Raw genomic sequence first — 19,961 nt, forward strand, 5'->3', positions numbered from 1 at the left:
TGGGGCAGGGGTAATAAAGGGTTGTTATACTTGTTGTGTGAACCTAGGGCAGAAGAACTGTACCTGGCATACACCAATGGAGGGACTCGCCCTCAATAGAATGTCACTTGCTAGGCAGGGGACAAGGGTTCCAAAGCCCAATGAGTTGACAGAAGGTGGGGTCTATTTAAGGGTCCTAGAGACTATCTGACCTGCCTGTTCTCCATGGTGTAATAACAGAGCTAATTTAGGTTTCAGAGTAGCAGCCGTGTTAGTCTGTATTCACAAAAAGAAAAGGAGTACTTGTGGCACCTTAGAGACTAACAAATTTATTAGAGCATAAGCTTTTGTGAGCTACAGCTTTGTAGCTCACAAAAGCTTATGCTCTAATAAATTTGTTAGTCTCTAAGGTGCCACAAGTACTCCTTTTCTTAGCTAATTTAGATTCAATTGAGAGTCTTGTTACATGCTGCAGAGCTGAAATAACTGATACTTTGATCTAAGTATTAGACCTGCTTTTGGATAGTGTCTCTATTGCAAGAGACTGCCTAGTGTGCACTAGCAGTGAAGTTCCCTGACTAACATCTGAAATTACTGAGAGATGTTAAGTGTGGGGGGTACTGAAGACATCTTAGCGAGTGGCCAGCAGGGTGGCTGGTGAAGAGGTGTGGCAAGTAGTCAGCAGGGCGGCTGGTGGAGAGGGCCAGAGCAGAGCCCCACAGAGACATGGCAATCGGCTATTGGGGGTGATGAATGAATGCCTGAGCAGTGGAGCATGTAAGGTGCCTCCTTACACCCCACTCAAGGGTGGGAGGTGATTTTTGCGGATGAACCTCTGAACTCTGGGGCTGCACTGGCCAAGGACAGCAACTGTGAGTGGAGTACAGGGAATGGACAGGCACATTAAAGGGACTTTTGGGTTGCTGGACTTAAGACCCTGAGGGGAAAAGGACACTGCCCAACTTACTTGGGGGGTGGGTCTTTTGCTCAGGGTTTGTGTTTATGAACCCTAGTTGCGGTGTTTTCCCAAATTAATGCTGAGTTACTTCCCTCCTTTTATTACAAGTTTTTGCTACACTCAGACTCTGTGCTTGCAAGAGGGGAAGTATTGCCTCTTAGTGGGGCCCAGGGGTGGTGTGTAATTGTCCCAGGTGACTGGGTTGGACTTGAGCCGGTTTTGTGTTGTATTGTTGAAAAGGAACCCCTAGATACTGAACCTGGCCCTTGTTGCTGCTGGCTCCACCTGGCAGAATTGTTACATTTGCATAGTATGTTTTCATTATCCAAACAGCGAAAGATGCATCAGTTTCACTATTGTTAATTGTTCCTATTCTCAGGTTTCAGAGTAGCAGCCGTGTTAGTCTGTATTCGCAAAAAGAAAAGGAGTACTTGTGGCACCTTAGAGACTAACAAATTTATTAGAGCATAAGCTTTCGTGAGCTACAGCTCACTTCATCGGATGCATTTGGTGGAAAAAACAGAGGAGAGATTTATATACACACACACAGAGAACATGAAACAATGGTTTATCATACACACTGTAAGGAGAGTGATCACTTAAGATAAGCCATCACCAACAGCAGGGGGGGGAAGGAGGAAAACCTTTCATGGTGACAAGCAGGTAGGCTAATTCCAGCAGTTAACAAGAATATCAGAGGTTTCAGAGTAGCAGCCGTGTTAGTCTGTATTCGCAAAAAGAAAAGGAGTACCCGTGGCACACTAGAGACCAACAAATCCACTAGAGCACAAGCTTTCGTGAGCCACAGCTCACTTCATCGGATGCACTGTAGCTCACGAAAGCCCACGCTCCAACAAACCTGCTAGTCTCCAAGGTGCCACAAGTACTCCCCTTCTCTTTAAGAATATCAGAGGAACAGTGGGGGGTGGGGTGGGGGGGAGAAATACCATGGGGAAATAGTTTTACTTTGTGTAATGACTCATCCATTCCCAGTCTCTATTCAAGCCTAAGTTAATTGTATCCAGTTTGCAAATTAATTCCAATTCAGCAGTCTCTCGTTGGAGTCTGTTTTTGAAGCTTTTTTGTTGAAGTATAGCCACTCTTAGGTCTGTGATCGAGTGACCAGAGAGATTGAAGTGTTCTCCAACTGGTTTTTGAATGTTATAATTCTTGACGTCTGATTTGTGTCCATTCATTCTTTTACGTAGAGACTGTCCAGTTTGGCCAATGTACCTGGCAGAGGGGCATTGCTGGCACATGATGGCATATATCACATTGGTAGATGCGCAGGTGAAGGAGCCTCTGATAGTGTGGCTGATGTGATTAGGCCCTATGATGGTATCCCCTGAATAGATATGTGGACAGAGTTGGCAACGGGCTTTGTTGCAAGGATAGGTTCCTGGGTTAGTGGTTCTGTTGTGTGGTGTGTGGTTGCTGGTGAGTATTTGCTTCTGGTTGGGGGGCTGTCTGTAAGCAAGGACTGGTCTGTCTCCCAAGATCTGAGAGAGCGATGGCTCGTCCTTCAGGATAGGTTGTAGATCCTTGATGATGCGTTTGAGAGGTTTTAGTTGGGGGCTGAAGGTGATGGCTAGTGGCGTTCTGTTGTTTTCTTTGTTGGGCCTGTCCTGTAGTAGGTGACTTCTGGGTACTCTTCTGGCTCTGTCAATCTGTTTCTTCACTTCAGCAGGTGGGTATTGTAGTTGTAGGAATGCATGATAGAGATCTTGTAGGTGTTTGTCTCTGTCTGAGGGGTTGGAGCAAATGCGGTTATATCGTAGCGCTTGGCTGTAGACAATGGATCGAGTGGTATGATCTGGATGAAAGCTAGAGGCATGTAGGTAGGAATAGCGGTCAGTAGGTTTCCGATATAGGGTGGTGTTTATGTGACCATCGCTTATTAGCACCGTAGTGTCCAGGAAGTGGATCTCTTGTGTGGACTGGTCTAGGTTGAGGTTGATGGTGGGATGGAAATTGTTGAAATCATGGTGGAATTCCTCAAGAGCTTCTTTTCCCTGGGTCCAGATGATGAAGATGTCATCAATGTAGCGCAAGTAGAGTAGGGGCATTAGGGGACGAGAGCTGAGGAAGCGTTGTTCTAAGTCAGCCATAAAAATGTTGGCATACTGTGGGGCCATGCGGGTACCCATCGCAGTGCCGCTGATTTGAAGGTATACATTGTCACCAAATGTGAAATAGTTATGGGTCAGGACAAAGTCACAAAGTTCTGCCACCAGGTTAGCCGTGACAGTATCGGGGATACTGTTCCTGACGGCTTGTAGTCCATCTTTGTGTGGAATGTTGGTGTAGAGGGCTTCTACATCCATAGTGGCTAGGATGGTGTTTTTAGGAAGATCACCAATGGACTGTAGTTTCCTCAGGAAATCGGTGGTGTCTCGAAGATAGCTGGGAGTGCTGGTAACGAAGGGCCTGAGGAGGGAGTCTACATAGCCAGACAATCCTGCTGTCAGGGTGCCAATGCCTGAGATGATGGGGCGTCCAGGATTTCCAGGTTTATGGATCTTGGGTAGCAGATAGAATACCCCAGGTCGGGGCTCCAGGGGTGTGTCTGTGCGGATTTGTTCTTGTGCTTTTTCAGGGAGTTTCTTGAGCAAATGCTGTAGTTTCTTTTGGTAACTCTCAGTGGGATCAGAGGGTAATGGCTTGTAGAAAGTGGTGTTGGAGAGCTGCCATTGTTGTGGCCCCTTGTGGCATATAGTAGTTCAGATAGCTTAGTGTCCTTTTTCTTTTGTAGAGAATCAAAGTGTGTTTTGTAAATGGCTTGTCTAGTTTTTGTAAAGTCCAGCCACGAGGAAGTTTGTGTGGAAGGTTGGTTCTTTATGAGAGTATCCAGTTTTGAGAGCTCATTCTTAATCTTTCCCTGTTTGCTGTAGAGGATGTTGATCAGGTGGTTCCGCAGTTTCTTTGAGAGTGTGTGGCACAAGCTGTCAGCATAGTCTGTGTGGTATGTAGATTGTAATGGATTTTTTACCTTCAGTCCTTTCGGTATGATGTCCATCTGTTTGCATTTGGAGAGGAAGATGATGTCTGTCTGTATCTGTGCGAGTTTTTTCATTAAGTTGACAGATTTCCACTCTATACGGCTAAATTCAGTGCCTTGCATAATCACAGGTTTCAGAGTAGCAGCCGTGTTAGTCTGTATTCGCAAAAAGAAAAGGAGTACTTGTGGCACCCTAGAGACCAACAAATTCACTAGAGCACAAGCCTTCGTGAGCTACAGCTCACTTCATCGGATGCATTTGGTGGAAAAAACAGAGGAGAGATTTATATACACACACACAGAGAACATGAAACAATGGTTTATCATACACACTGTAAGGAGAGTGATCACTTAAGATAAGCCATCACCAACAGCAGACAGCCCCCCAATCTGAAGCAAATACTCACCAGCAACCACACACCACACAACAGAACCACTAACCCAGGAACCTATCCTTGCAACAAAGCCCGTTGCCAACTCTGCCCACATATCTATTCAGGGGATACCATCATAGGGCCTAATCACATCAGCCACACTATCAGAGGCTCCTTCACCTGCGCATCTACCAATGTGATATATGCCATCATGTGCCAGCAATGCCCCTCTGCCATGTACATTGGCCAAACTGGACAGTCTCTACGTAAAAGAATGAATGGACACAAATCAGACGTCAAGAATTATAACATTCAAAAACCAGTTGGAGAACACTTCAATCTCTCTGGTCACTCGATCACAGACCTAAGAGTGGCTATACTTCAACAAAAAAGCTTCAAAAACAGACTCCAACGAGAGACTGCTGAATTGGAATTAATTTGCAAACTGGATACAATTAACTTAGGCTTGAATAGAGACTGGGAATGGATGAGTCATTACACAAAGTAAAACTATTTCCCCATGGTATTTCTCCCCCCCCACCCCACCCCCCACTGTTCCTCTGATATTCTTAAAGAGAAGGGGAGTACTTGTGGCACCTTGGAGACTAGCAAATTTGTTGGAGCGTGGGCTTTCGTGAGCTACAGCGCATCCGATGAAGTGAGCTGTGGCTCACGAAAGCTTGTGCTCTAGTGGATTTGTTGGTCTCTAGGGTGCCACGGGTACTCCTTTTCTTTTTGCGAATACAGACTAACACGGCTGCTACTCTGAAACCTCTGATATTCTTGTTAACTGCTGGAATTAGCCTACCTGCTTGTCACCATGAAAGGTTTTCCTCCTTCCCCCCCCTGCTGTTGGTGATGGCTTATCTTAAGTGATCACTCTCCTTACAGTGTGTATGATAAACCATTGTTTCATGTTCTCTGTGTGTGTGTATATAAATCTCTCCTCTGTTTTTTCCACCAAATGCATCCGATGAAGTGAGCTGTAGCTCACGAAAGCTTATGCTCTAATAAATTTGTTAGTCTCTAAGGTGCCACAAGTACTCCTTTTCTTTTTGTTCCTATTCTGTTTCTCATGTATTGTTAGCTCCATTCAGCAGTTACTGGATTGGAAAGGCTGAAAGGGAATGTCCATTTGTTTAACACAAGAAAATGCTTTCTACTGGAATTTAAAAATCCTCAGTTGTGTGTGTTAGAAACAATCCTTATACCTTCTGTATACTCCGTCTTTTCAGCCACCACACTGCGCATGTATTTTATTTCCCTATGTTGTATTCAGTGTTGTAGCTGTGTCGGTCCTAGAATATTAGAGACAAGGTGGGTGAGGTAATATCTTTTATTGAACTAACTTCCGTTGGTGAGACAGACAGGTCTGTGTAAGTTCAAATGCTTGTCTTTGTGTAAGCTCAAAAACTTGTCTCTCTCACCAACAGAAGTTGGTCCAATAAAATATATTATCTCACCCACCTTGTGTCTCATTTCTCTGGCTTTCCTAGTGAGAGAGTACAGGTACAGAGTACAGAGGCAGGTAGTGGGTAAAGTAGCACCAAACCTTCCTTTCCTAACCCCACTCCCCCAATAGTGACTTCTTGATATTGATTTAATTGGCAGCAGCAATAAAGCCAGACAGACATAGAGTTAGAGGTGACTGTTACATTCAGCCAGACTGCTGCATGAGGTGGGCTCAGCTGGGGAATACTGCATTCAGAGAGAAGCTAGTTTAGGGGTTATTTTAATTTGTCTCAGATGTGGAAAAGATCTTATAGGTTGCTATGGATGTACATGATCCTGGCTGAGTGACAGCCCAGCTGTCTGTGGTCAGATGCTGCACCCCACCTAACGCATCTGTAAAATAAAAATAATTTTGAGGCATGATTTACAATCTAGACCCATAAAATGTTTCCTGAATAGTACTTGTTTCCTTTGTATAATGTGGTTTTTGAAAGCCTCTTGATATCTGCTTTCTGCTCCAACTGAATGCAATCATCTTTGAAATCAGCTTGGTGATGGATAGTGGCAAGCTGCCTGAAGCTGACTGGCATTTTGCCTTTCTTGTGTATATCTCTGGAGTGGTGAGTTAGTGTCTAGTATCATCTTGGTCTAATTAAAAATACTTTTAGCTCAATCAGAGTAGGAAAAGACCTAGCAGGCAAATTAGTCAATCTAGATCATCTTCATTGAAGCTTACAGAGCCCTAGTTCTCTTCTCAAAATCTTTATTAGTAGAGTTGCCTGGAGAATGACAGTGGCATTTAAGAGCAACTTTCAAGGTTGCAAAATCTGTGTTTTGTTCTACATTCATTGGAACCAAATCTTTCAACTGTGTTCACAACAACAGAATTCTGTCAAAAGGTCGGGGGGGGGGGGGCGCGGGGAGGAGTGTTTGGACTGAACCTGAAGCTTTCAATGTGGGAAGAGGTGTTGATACAAGAGAGAGGGCATGTGTTAGTAGCAGCCAGCCAGGTAGGGCACTAATCTGGGATGGAGGAGACTCAGGTTAAAGTCCCTGCCTGATTCAAAGCAGAGTCTTTCATCCTAAATCACTTTGACACAGGGCAGCGAAGACCTGAATTTGTCTCCCAATCAACGGACTACAGAGTATAGGAGAGTCTCTTGTTTCCCTTTCCTTCCACCCCACCCTCAAAAAGTCTTTAGTGAACTAGTATATGTTTGATTAAATTTTATTCCAGCCAGCTCTAGTTATTAACAAAAGTTGTAGGATGGCCACAACATGTTTAGCATCACTGTTCTGCCACTTGCTTTTGCCATTTCCTCTCCCCTTCCCTAGTCTGAATGTCAATTGTTTGTCCTCTTGGTGAAGCTAATCCTTGCCCTAAGAAATGCTGTCATAAATATAAATGGAAGGCTAACCACATTTAAATCCCTCTTGGCCAGAAGAAAATCCCTTTCACCTGTAAAGGGTTAACAAGCTAAGATAACCTTGCTGGCACCTGATCAAAATGACCAATGAGGAGACAAGATACTTTGTTTCCCCTTCTCCCCCCCTCCCCCCACACTTTGAAAGTAAAGGGTCCTCTCTGTCTGTGTGATGCTTTTGCCGGGACCAGAGCAGGAATGCAGCTCAGAACTCCTGTAAAGAGTTAGTAAGCAATCTAGCTAGATATGCGTTAGATTCTGTTTTTTGTTTAAATGGCTGATAAAATAAGTTGTGCTGAATGGAATGTATATTCCTATTTTTGTGTCTTTTTGTAACTTAAGGTTTTGCCCAGAGGGATTCTCTGTTTTGAATCTGATTACCCTGTAAGGTATTTACCACCCTGATTTTACAGAGATGATTCTTTTACTTTTTCTTTAATTAAAATTTTTCTTTTAAGAACCTGATTGCTTTTTCATTGCTCTTAAGATCCAAGAGTTTGGGTATGTGTTCACCTATGCAAATTGGTGAGGATTTTTATCAAGCCTTCCCCAGGAAAGGGGATGTGGTGCTTGAGGGAATATTTTGGGGCGGGGAAGACCTTTCTAAGTGGGCATTTCCCCTGTTTTTTTTTTTTTTTTAGACACTTTGGTGGTGGCAGCATAAAGGTTCAAGGACCAAAGGTAAAAGTTTGTACCTTGGGGAAGTTTTAACCTAAGCTGGTAAGAATAAGTTTAGGGGGTCTTTCATGCAGGCCCCCACATCTGTACCCTTGAGTTCAGAGTGGGGAAGGAACCTTGACATGGTGGCAGAGCGGTGGGATCATTTTGAGATCAGTTTGAGATTTTTTTTGAACCAGAAGCACAGATTTTAAAAGGACATTTTTTTTTTCCTGTGGGCTGCTTGGAAACAGGTTTTAAGCTGAAAGCAGTTAGAGGGTTTTTTTGTCTCTGCCTGGGGGCCAGAGCAAACACGAAAGGGATTTGTCTTTTTGGAGCTGGAGTTTTCCCTACCTCAAGGCAGGGTAGTTAACCTCCTGCAGGGAAATTCACAAGCTTTTCACAGACCTGAAGAGGTGTTTTTTTGTTTTGTTTTGTTTTTTTTTAAAGCTAAGAGCAACTAGAGGGTTTTTCTGTCAATTTGCCTGGAGACAAAGGATTTTTCTGTAGGCTGAGAATACTATCAGAGAACATAGGTATCCGGTTACAGCACAACCTATTTTATTGACAAGCCACATTTTTTTTGTTTGCTTTTTGTTTTATTTCTAACTCTCGGGTGTAAAGTTAGTTAAAAAGAGACAGGCAAACATGACAGAACCCAAGGCAGAAAAAACCAAAAAGGCTGCCCACAGGAGAGCTATGGAGGCAAGGGAAAAAGAAATGGAGGAGAAGGAAAAAGAGGAAGCATGCCTTGGAGATGGAAAAGGCAAAGGCTCAGCAGAATAGGAATCCTTCTCCAGGTACTGCTTTACATCCCAGGAAGTTCCCCACCTACAAGGGAGGCGATGATACCGAGGCCACCTTAGAAAACTTCGAAAGGGCCTGCCTTGGGTACAGCATTTCTACAGACCAATACATGGTAGAGCTGAGGCCGCAGCTCAGTGGACCCTTAGCTGAGGTGGTGGCTGAAATGCCTAAGGAACGCATGAACCAGTATGAACTGTTTAAAACCCAGGCAAGAGTAAGAATGGGACTAACACCCGAGCTTTCCCATTGTCAGTTCAGAGCCCTAAGGTGGAAACCAGACGTGTCATTTATCCGACATGCCTACCACATTGTGAAACATTGGGATGCCTGGATGTCGGGAGCAAGTGTTAAATCTCCAGAAGAGTTGTCCTTCCTAATGCAAATGGAGCAGTTCTTAGAGGGTGTTCATGAGGAAATAGAAAGATGCATCTTAGATGGGAAGCCCACAACTGTAATCAAGGTGGGGGAGATTGGAGCCAAATGGGTGGAGGTGGCAGAAAAGAAAAAAAACTAGTAGCAGTTTGGGCCAATATCAGAAGGGGCAAATCGGAACAAAACAGGTGGAGGAAGAAGAGAGGAACAATCCTGGTCACAGTTGGAGTGGATACCAGAAGGGAAAACCTTAGACCACACCCTACTACCGGGGGCAGCCCAAGGCCCCAACTACACCCCAAGGAACACTCCAGACGCCTTATCGTCCTGCCACACCATTCTCCAGCAACCCACCTCGCTCCAGTGACCCATCAGCTGGATGACGTTTTAAATGTAACGAGCCGGGGCATGTAAAAGCCAACTGCCCCAAGAACCCCAACAGATTACAGTTCATTTCACCGGAATCACACCAGAGGTCCTCAGGCCAGGATACCTCCCAGATACCCTTGGAGCAGAGGGAAACTGTGAGTGTGGGCAGGAAGAAGGTCACCTCGTGGAGGGACACTGGAACACAAGTGTCTGCTATCCATGCTTCCTTAGTGGACCCCAATTTAATCGACCCAGAGATCCAAGTGACAATTCAACCCTTCAAGTCCAACTCTTTCAATTTGCCTACAGCCAAGTTGCCTGTCTAGTACAAAGGATGGTCAGGAATGTGGACTTTTGCAGTCTATGATGATTATCCCATCCCCATGCTGTTGGGGGAAGACTTGGCCAATCATGTGAAGTGAGCCAAGAGGGTGGGAATGGTCACTTGCAGCCAGGCTAAGCAAGCCGTCCCGCCTAGCTCTGTTCCAGAAACTTCTACCAGGACCCCGTAAGAGGTAATGGAACCGGACCCCATGCCAATGTCTGCAACAGCAGTAGTGGATTCAGTCCCAGAGACCCAGACAGATCCAGTCCCAGAACCGGAACCAGAGCCTGAACCTCAACATAGTGCACCAATGGAGAGCGGTTCACAGTCAATGGAAACAGCCCCATCCCCTACATCACTTCCAGAGGGACCAAGCATAGATCCACAATCCAATGAGGAACTTATGTCTCCAGCATCAAGGGAACAGTTCCAGACCAAACAGAAAGCGGATGAAAGCCTCCAGAGACCTTGGACAGCAGCACGGAGCAACCCACCACCTCTCAGCTCTTCTAATCGATCCATGTTTGTTGTAGAAAGAGGACTTTTATACAAAGAAACTCTTTCTGATGGACACCAGGAAGACTGGCATCCTCAGAGACAGTTGGTAGTTCCAACTAAGTACCGGGTCAAGCTCTTGAGCTTAGACCACGATCATCCTAGTGGCTATGCTGGGGTGAACAGGACCAAAGACCATTTGGGGAGGTCATTCCACTGGGAGGGAATGGGCAAGGATGTTTCTACCTATGTCCAGTCTTGTGAGGTATGCCAAAGAGTTGGAAAACCCCAAGACCAGGTCAAAGCCCCTCTCCAGCCACTCCCCATCATTGAAGTTTCATTTCAGCGAGTAGCTGTGGATATTCTGGGTCCTTTTCCGAAAAAGAAACCCAGAGAAAAGCAGTACATATTGACTTTCATGGATTTTTGCCACCCGATGTCCAGAAGCAGAAGCGCTAAGCAACACCACAGCTAAAAGTGTGTGCCAGGCACTAGCAGATATTTTTGCCAGGGTAGGTTGGCCCTCCAACATCCTCACAGATGTAGGAACTATGGAAAGCCTTTGGGAAGCTCATGGGGTGAATCACTTGGTTGCCACCCCTTACCATCATCAAACAAATGACCTGGCGGAGAAATTTAATGGGACTTTGGGGGCCATGATACGTAAATTCGTAAATGAGCACTCCAATGACTAGCACAATGTAGGTGCTCTCTGTATTAATAGAATAATATCAATGAAGAATTATTCCTTAACAGTGAGAGGAAGGCTTGTCTTGTGGATAGGGCACTGGATTGGACACAGGAGATCTGGGCTTAGTTCCTACAAGTGCCAGACTGCCTGAGTGCACTTGGGCAACTCGCTTGCTTTGGGATTTCCACAGGCAGTTAGGTATCCAAATCTCATAACCATAACCCTTTTATGCTGGATCAGAAAGAAGGTCCTGACTCAGTTTCAACCCAGTCTTTTTATACAAAAAGCTCTTTGTCTGTTGGCCTGTGGAAAACCCAGTTTGAACTAATATATGCAAATGTCTATGGGGGTGGTACCTCACTCTGTAGTAAACACCTCCAGTGATGTACCCTATTCCTCTTCCACCACTGTTTTCACATTCTATAAGAGTGTTGGTCCCCCCGACTTCCGCCCGAGTTGCCTATGCTTCTTGGCCCACCGTGATACATAAACAATTTATAAGTTTAATACAATGTGGTCTCCAAAGATTATTGTATGTTGTTGCAATATCTGTCACACTCAGCACCGTGGCAAATCAGGGTTGTTTATCTAGGTAATTAAATATGGATTTTTGTTGCCTAATTTTAACCATCCATGTTAAAGGGTTTTATTCTGAAAAGCTGTTTCTTCCATTACTTTACTGGCTTGGCAGAGTTAGTAGTAGTAAAAAAAATTGTTTTTATTAGTGAAGTTAGCAGCTGTGACTCAATGACTCACAGGGAGCACATCTGTTGAGGAAGAAGGGGCAGATCTTGCATAATCCCTTTTCTGACCATAACCACACTGTAATGGATTGGAATGCAAACTCCAAAATACATGACTGAGTGTCTAGCTCTCTGCAGAACATCTCACCCTCAAAAGTCCAATGGCGGCTGTTTGTGTAGTCACCTTGTTTAACAAATTGTCCAGGAGAGCCCATCGTTCCGTGGATGTGACTTTACGTAGTGGGGTGATCTGCTCTTTCACAGGTCTGGAAAGTTCCATCTGCAGTGTAGCATCTCTAGTGGAACAAAATACTGCAGGATGCTTTTGACTCTAAGCATATAATAATAATCATAACAAGACTATCTTCTTCTCCCACACCAAGAAAGAAATGAGGGCTGGAAAGAGGACTCTTCTATGATCCTCTGGTAGATGATCTTAAAAGTCTTGAAACATTAACATCTGGACAATTTGTGCACTATTGTCACAGTTCCAGGGAACTGCACCCTTATTTCCCCCTCCACGCTTGGAGGACCACAGCCACTCTGGGCTCCTGGCTCCTCACTCATCACCTCTCTTGGGCAGAGATCTGTCTCTCTCCCTCCTAACCAGGGACTTTTCCAGGCTGCACATTTTCCTGCCTACACAGTTATTTCCAGCAAGCCAGACTGCCTATTTAGGTAAACATCTGCACTTTGCTCTCTCTCCGGAGGCCATAAACAGTATAATTTCCCTGTTCTAAATTACCAAGTAGTTCTTTCTATGTAAGCACATTTATTCTTAGGGTGAAAGTGTTAGAGAGCTTTCTAAAAACAATAAAAGAACCTACACACCTGTTTATAAGCTTACCAGAAATCACCCCACCTCCAACAAGGGCTCTGGTAAGAGTCAGTCCTTCAATCCCTGCCACTGTTTTTGTTTTTTGTTTTTTTCCCCCCTGTAGTTACAAGATATAACAGCCTTGGCTCAGAACAAGCACACCTATGAATGTTTATCTTTCCTTTATACAACGTGGGTCTTCAGTTTCCGGGAGCAGCAGACAATTGTCCTGTCTCAGGGCAGAGCTTCAAAAGGCTCTTTGTTTGCATAACTAGGAGGGTGGGGGTGGCGGTGGCAGTGGGGGTGGGGCAGATTTACATTCACTTCCCCCCTAGAGATTTCACAGGAAATCCACTTCAGAGGTATACTCCCAAAAGATCATTTTTGTGTCCTAAGTTGTTCAATTATAGTCTTCTGATCATCCAGGCTAACAATCATACGTAATCTTTGTGTTGAAAACAATGGATTCCAAAGATACTCAAGCTGAATTCAGTAAGGTTTTCCAAAGCTATTGCAGTAGCCATAGCTGTCACACCTAGGAACTGAAACGTTACTAGAGAAGACTGCTGTAGGCTCCCTGAATCCAAAGATTTCAGAGTAGCAGCCGTGTTAGTCTGTATTCGCAAAAAGAAAAGGAGTACTTGTGGCACCTTAGAGACTAACAAATTTATTAGAGCATAAGCTTTCATGAGCTACAGCTCACTTCATCGGATGCATTAGTCAGTCATGGATTCCCAGGATAATCTCTCTTCAGAATATATTGTTCATTTAAGGGCAATTTAGAAAGTCCACTAGCATTTTGGGCCTGATCTTGCAAGATGTTGGGTTCCTCTTGAAAGATGACTAGCAGCCTCTGTTTCCCTTGGCTTCATTTAAGGGTGGAGGGAGCTCAGAACAAGGGTTGCATGCATGGAAGAATGATCTAGTATTCCATATCCTACTGACATCAGTTGGATGGCTTGTACAGCTACAAAGTGGTGATATTGATTAAACTGGAATTCTTTTACTTGGCCCTAAGAGAAAGGCAAGAAGTGTGATTGGCAGTCAGGGTAAATTTTCAGATAACTTTCAGATCAGATTTAATTAAACTTGTGCACTCAAAAAAAACAAGAGAGCTGTTTCTCCGTTTGATAAGTAAGCAATGAGGTGCCCTCACCCCCGACAGAGAAGCGTCAGCATCAAGAGGCACTGGACGTAGACATTAATGGATACCAAAATCTGAGTATTTCTAACACTGATTGCTGGGCTGTGCTCAGTTCCCAGAAAACTTGCTTTGAAGAGCAGTTTCATCAGGAGATATTTACCAGTCTGTGCAGAGAATAATAGAAATGTAGGGTTGTAAAGGACCTCAAAAGGTCTTCTAGCCCAGCCCCCTGGCAGGACTCAGTAAATCTAGAACATCCTTGACAGCTGTTTGTCCACACGTTTTTAAAAACCTCCAGTGATGGGGATTCCACCTCCCTTGGAATCCTATTCCAGAGCTTATCTACCCTTTGAGCTATAAATTCTTTCCTAATATCTAATGTAGATCTTCTTTGCTGCAGATTAAGCCCACTACTACTTGTTCTACTTCAGTAGACATGGAGAATAATTGATCAGCATCCTATTTATAACAGCTCTGAACATATTTGAAGACTATCAGGTCCCCCTCAGTTTTCTTTACTCAAGGCTAAACATGCCCACTTTTTTTTCTACCTTTTCTCATAGATCAGGTTTTTGAAACCTTTTATCATTTTTATTGATCTCCTCGGGACTCTCTCCAATTTGTCCACATTTTTCCTAAAGAGTAGCAACAAATAATGGACAAAGTACTCCAGCTGGGGCCTCACCAGTGCTGAATAGACCAGGACAATTACCTCTCCTTGGTCTTAAATACAACATTCCATTAATATAGCCCAGAATATTAGTCTTTTTTGTGGCTGCATCATATTGTTGACTCATTCAATTTATGATCCACGATAACCCCAGCATCCTCTTTAGCAGTACTAACACCTATCCAGTTATTCACTGTTCTGTAGTTGTGCATTTTTTTTATTTTCTAAGGGTAGTACTTTGCACTTGTCTTTACTGAATTTCATCTTGTTGAATTCAGACCAATTCTCCAATTTGTCAAGGTTGTTTTGAATTCTAGTCCTGTTCTCCAAATGCTTACAATCCCGATTGGTGTCATCTGCCGATTTTATAAGCATACTCTCCTCTCCATTATCCAAGTCATTAATGAAAACATTGAATAGTACTGGACTCAGGACTGACCCCCTGTGGGGCCCCACTAGATATGTCCTCCCACTTTCACCGCAAACCATTGATAACTACTCCTTGAGTTTGGTCTTTCAGCCAGTTATACATCCACCTTACAATTTATCTAAATGAAATTTCCTAGTTTGCTTATGAGAATGTCATGTGAGACTACATTGAAAGCTTAAAATCAAGATCTAGCACATTTATTGCTCCCCCACTAACAATAGGCAAGTAACCCTGTCAAAGAAAGAAATTAGGCTGGGTTGACATGATTTGTTCTTGACTATTCCTTATAACCCTACCATCCTCCAGGTGCTTACAGATGTATTGCTTAATATTTTTGCCAGTCCCTTTCCAGGTATCAAAGTTAAACTGACTGGTCTGAATTTGCAGTTTTTTAAAGGAAGGTACTATTTTTGCCCTTCTACAGGCTTCTAGGACCTCAGCTACCCTCTAGGAGCTCTCAAAGATAATGGTTAATGGTTCTGAGATTGCTTCAGCTAGTTCCTTAATTACTCTAAGATGAATTTCATCAGACCCTACCAACATGACAGGTTTCAGAGTAGCAGCCGTGTTAGTCTGTATTCGCAAAAAGAAAAAGGAGTACTTGTGGCACCTTAGAGACTAACAAATTTATTAGAGCATAAGCTTTCGTGAGCTACAGCTCACTTCATCGGATGTATCCGATGAAGTGAGCTGTAGCTCACGAAAGCTTATGCTCTAATAAATTTGTTAGTCTCTAAGGTGCCACAAGTACTCCTTTTTCTTTTTACCAACATGAGTACATCTATCTCATCTAAATATTTTTAACTTGTTCTTTCCCTATTATTGCATTTTGTCCCTTGCTAGGTGTAACTCATTTTGTTCCTTAGCTTTTCTGATTTTGTTCCTAGATGCTTGCTTTTCTTTTATATGCCTCTTTAGCTATTTGTACGTTTCCACTTTTTGTAGGATTGCTTTTTGATTTTTCAGGTCATTAAAGAGCTCCTGATGAAGCCATGTTGGCCTCTTACTATTCTTCCATTTTTCCTTTGCATCATGATAGTCTGAAGTTGTGCCTTTAAATATTGTCTCCTTGAGAAAGTACTAGCTTTGCTGAACTCTTTTTCCCCTTAGATTTCTTCCCATAGGCCCTTACCTACCAGTTCTCTGAGTTTGTGAAAGTGTGCTTTCTTTTTTTTTTTGAAGTTCATTGTCCTTATTCTGCTGCTCTCACTCTTTCCTTTCCTTAGAATCCTGAAATAATCATTTCATAATCGCCTTCACCCAGCTTGCATTCCACCTTCAGATTCACTACTAATTCCTCCCTGTTAGTCAGAATCAAGTTTAAAATGGCTGTCCCCCCCGGTTACTTCCTCCACTTTCTGGAAGAAAAAGTTGTTCCCAATATATTCCAGTAACTTACTGGAAAATTTGTGTTTTGCCAACAGATGTGTGGGTAGTTAAAATCCCCCGTTGCTACCAGGTCTTGTGTTTTGGATATTTCTGTTTGTTCAAGAAATGCCTCATCCATCTCCTCTTCCTGATATGGTGGTCTGTAATAGACTTTATCATGATGTCACACCTAATTTTTACCCCTTTTATCTTTACCCTGAGACTCTCAACTGGCCTGTCTCCTGCCTCCTGGACCTCAGAACAAGTGTGCATATTCTTGATGTATAACCAGCATGTCCTCCCTGAGCAAGCTATGCTCCTCTATACCAATATTCCAGTCATGAGATTTATCCCACCAAACCTTGGGTGATGACAATTAAGCCACAATGTAGCTTATGTACTAATACTTCCAGTTCTTCCTGTTTATTCCCCATACTTCTCGCATTTTTGTCTTAACATCTAAGATGTCGAGCAGATTCCCCCTCTGACCAAGTGATGGATACAGACGGGAGTATAAGGAAACAAAGAGACCATATTGGTCAGCGTGATAGGCAGTTTTCCAATCACTAGCAGAAGGAGGGATTTGAAAGAGGATAATGAAGTAGCTTTCCACATTTGCTGCGTGCTTCCCAAAATCATGGACATTTTGGGATCACACTGTTAACATTTCTATTACTCATACTACTGGAGAGCATTTGGTCCTATCCCCCTGTCTGCTCCTTAAGGTTTGGATGATAAATGTTCTAAATTAACTTAAAGACTTATTGCAACTTCTGATGTCTGTTTTGTGACTCATCTGGAATTCCAGTGACCGAGAGGAGATACAATTGATGATGATAGGTGGTAAGAGAAGCTACATTGTGGAATGATTATATATTTTCAAATTAGTAGTGTCTCATAATATCAGTTCTTATTAAATCACTGAGAAAGTCACACTTTATTTCAGCAGACAATGTTTTATGGTTCTAGAAAAAATAGTAGCCTGACTGTGCTTTGGTTTAAAAGGAATCTAAGCTGCTGAAGCATAGGTGGCTTTTCAGTCATATGTCTGGCAATTTTATAGATTTTGAGGCCAGAAGGGACCATTATAAACATCTAGTCCAGAGGTGGGCAAACTACGGCCCATGGGCCACATGTGGCCCCTGAGCTCCTGGCCCGGGAGGCTAGCCCCCGGCCCCTCCCTGCTGTTCCCCCTCCCCTGCTGCCATGCCAGCAGCGCTCCGGGCAGCAGGGCAGTACGCTCATGCAGGGCAGCGCAGCAGCGGATCTGTCTCTGGCTGGGCAACGCGGCTCCAGACATGCTGCTCTTAGTGGCATAGTAAGGGGGCCGGGGCTGGAGGTTGAATATGGGGCAGGGGACCCCCAGGGGCAGACAGGGGGCAGAAGTTTGGAGTGGGGGTGGTCAGGGGACTGGGAACAGGAGGTGGTTGGATGGGGCAGAGGTTCAGGGGTGGGGAGTAGGGGACAGGGAACGGGGGGGTGGATAGGGGGTGGTGTCCTGGGGGGTGGTTGGGGTGGGGGTCCCAGGAGGGGACGGTCAGGAGACAAGGAGCAGGGGGGGGTTGGATGGGTCAGGGGTTCTGAGGGGGGCAGTCAGGGGCTGGGAAGTTGGATAGGGGGCGGGGGCCAGGCTGTTTGGGGAGGTATAGCCTTCCATACCCGGCCCTCCATACAGTTTTGCACCCCGCTATGGCCCTCGGGCCAAAAAGTTTTCCCACCCCAATCTAGTCTGACCTCCTGCATAACATAGGCCGTAGCATTTTATCCAGTTACCCCTGTATTGAATCTGTGTTTAACTAGCACTAGATTCTATGAAATCCTTTCAATAATTATTGGCTTTTACTCTCCCTTCTCCTTCACCAGACCAATCAGATACATCTTTCTTCGAATGGTATAATATTAAAAGGAAAGAAATTACTCATTCTTGCCACCAACTCATCCAGAGTATTTATATAAAAGATCTTCTTCCATTCCAAAGCACAGACATGTTGTCAGCAGTTGTTACTAAGCTAAATTTGGCTCTAAAAATATGTTGAGTCAAATCATTGTAATTGTGATTTTAATTTTTTGGCCCTTCATTTTCTGTCACATAAGCACTGGGGTGGAGTCTGATTCTCTTTACTTTAATTTTAGCCAGTCATAATTCAGAATTCGTAAGTGAGCATCAGACATATTTTGCTACATTATTTTTAACAGTGTGATTAGTTAAAGGGACACTATAAAGGATGATAGGTACTGGAATAACAGCTATCAGTGACTTTGCTGCTTGACTGCTCCACCTTCTGGCACTGATGGTAGGCATAAAACAGGCAGCTCTCAGGCCTCCTTCTGTTAGCTCTGCCATGCTCATCTCAGCTGCTGGAGACCCACTCTGGCTGATTGAAATTCATGACAATTATGTAATAAAAAAAATGTTGAAATGTCAAATTTGTTTCCATTTCACGGAGTTCAAAATGGTCTGTTTGGTCCATTTTCTATATTTCACCAACATTCTCACTATTTTTTTTTACCAAAAATCTTTTTAAAAAGTCTTAATTTTTTTGCTTACTGAAAGTCAGTTTTCATACTGCAAAGCAGATTTTTAGTAAATAATGATTTTTGATAAAAATGTCACTACAATTGTTGACAAATTGCAAGAAATTTCATGAAGAGAACATTTTGATGACAGTTTATTTTTGAGGAAAGTTTGGATTTTGGGAAAACTCATTTTCACAATCAGAGAAATGTTTATACAAATAATTTTGACCAGCTCTGTTCAATGAATTTGGCTGCTCTTCACCCACTTCCTGTGAAACTTTGGCTTGAAGTGGCGGTTCTGATGCTGGGTGTAAGAGTAACACTCCTGGAGTCAGTGGTACCCACTCCTGTTGGTTGGTGACTGTGTATTTCTCATACAAGTTTGATGACAAGTATTAGGTGACCAGGGTCAAGAATAAGAGTTCAGTCTCATAGCAGCACTCTGTGTGTCAAGCCTGAATTACGTGGGGTTGGAGTAAATTAATCTCTGGCAAAAATGGAGCAAATGAAACTAGGCAAATTGCTTGTTCTGGAGGGGAACTGGAGGAGGTGGCTGCAGATCCTCCAGACTTTTCTGAAAGAATGTGGTATCACTGAAAACTCAGAGTTGGTGAAATCCTCAGCACTGCTATGTAGGGATTTGAAAATCACGGCCACAACCCACCAAAGGGATCCACTCCTGAGAAGAATCCCAATAAATCCAATGGGATCCAGTGCAGACAGAGGTTTGCATAGGTGAATTTCTTTGTACACCCAAGTCTCAGGTCCATGCTACTAGGTAGACTTGGACTTACTACCAAGAGCAGTGGTTTTGAAATTGGAATAACTCACGGGGGTGAGCCTTACAATGGGATTATTCAGAGTAGTAAGGATGTGAGGGGTGAGGTCCAAGGTTTGCACATTTTATTGGTTAGTATTTTGACTTTCAAAGGGTGAATGAATGTGCACACAAGCAGAAAAACACAGCATGCCAGCTATCTTGGGGGCGGGGACTTAAGGAGTCAATGTTAAAACAACTTTGGAATGAGGATGACAGTTTCACTGATGAGGGCAGAGTGCTGCAGGAAGGGAGCCCTACAGGGGGGAAGCAAAGAACATAGCCCTGCTTCCTTTGCCCCTCCCCCACCAACAATAGAATAAAACTGTGTTATATAATATTAAAATACTTCTGCTTCAAATGCTTTTAAAGAGCATTAACAATAAAACACAATGGTAACAATAATACATGGATTTGGTTACATTATGTAATAGAAATGCTTCAGACTACTCTTCAGACAGATCAAACCTGGGGTAGTTCTGTGGGTAATACTCCATGTGGCAAGTTCACATCCAGTGACCTGCTGCTGTCACTGTGGTGAGGAGACTTGGTGG

Source organism: Dermochelys coriacea, chromosome 3, assembly GCF_009764565.3.
Source record: "Dermochelys coriacea isolate rDerCor1 chromosome 3, rDerCor1.pri.v4, whole genome shotgun sequence".
Taxonomy (NCBI): domain Eukaryota; kingdom Metazoa; phylum Chordata; order Testudines; family Dermochelyidae; genus Dermochelys; species Dermochelys coriacea.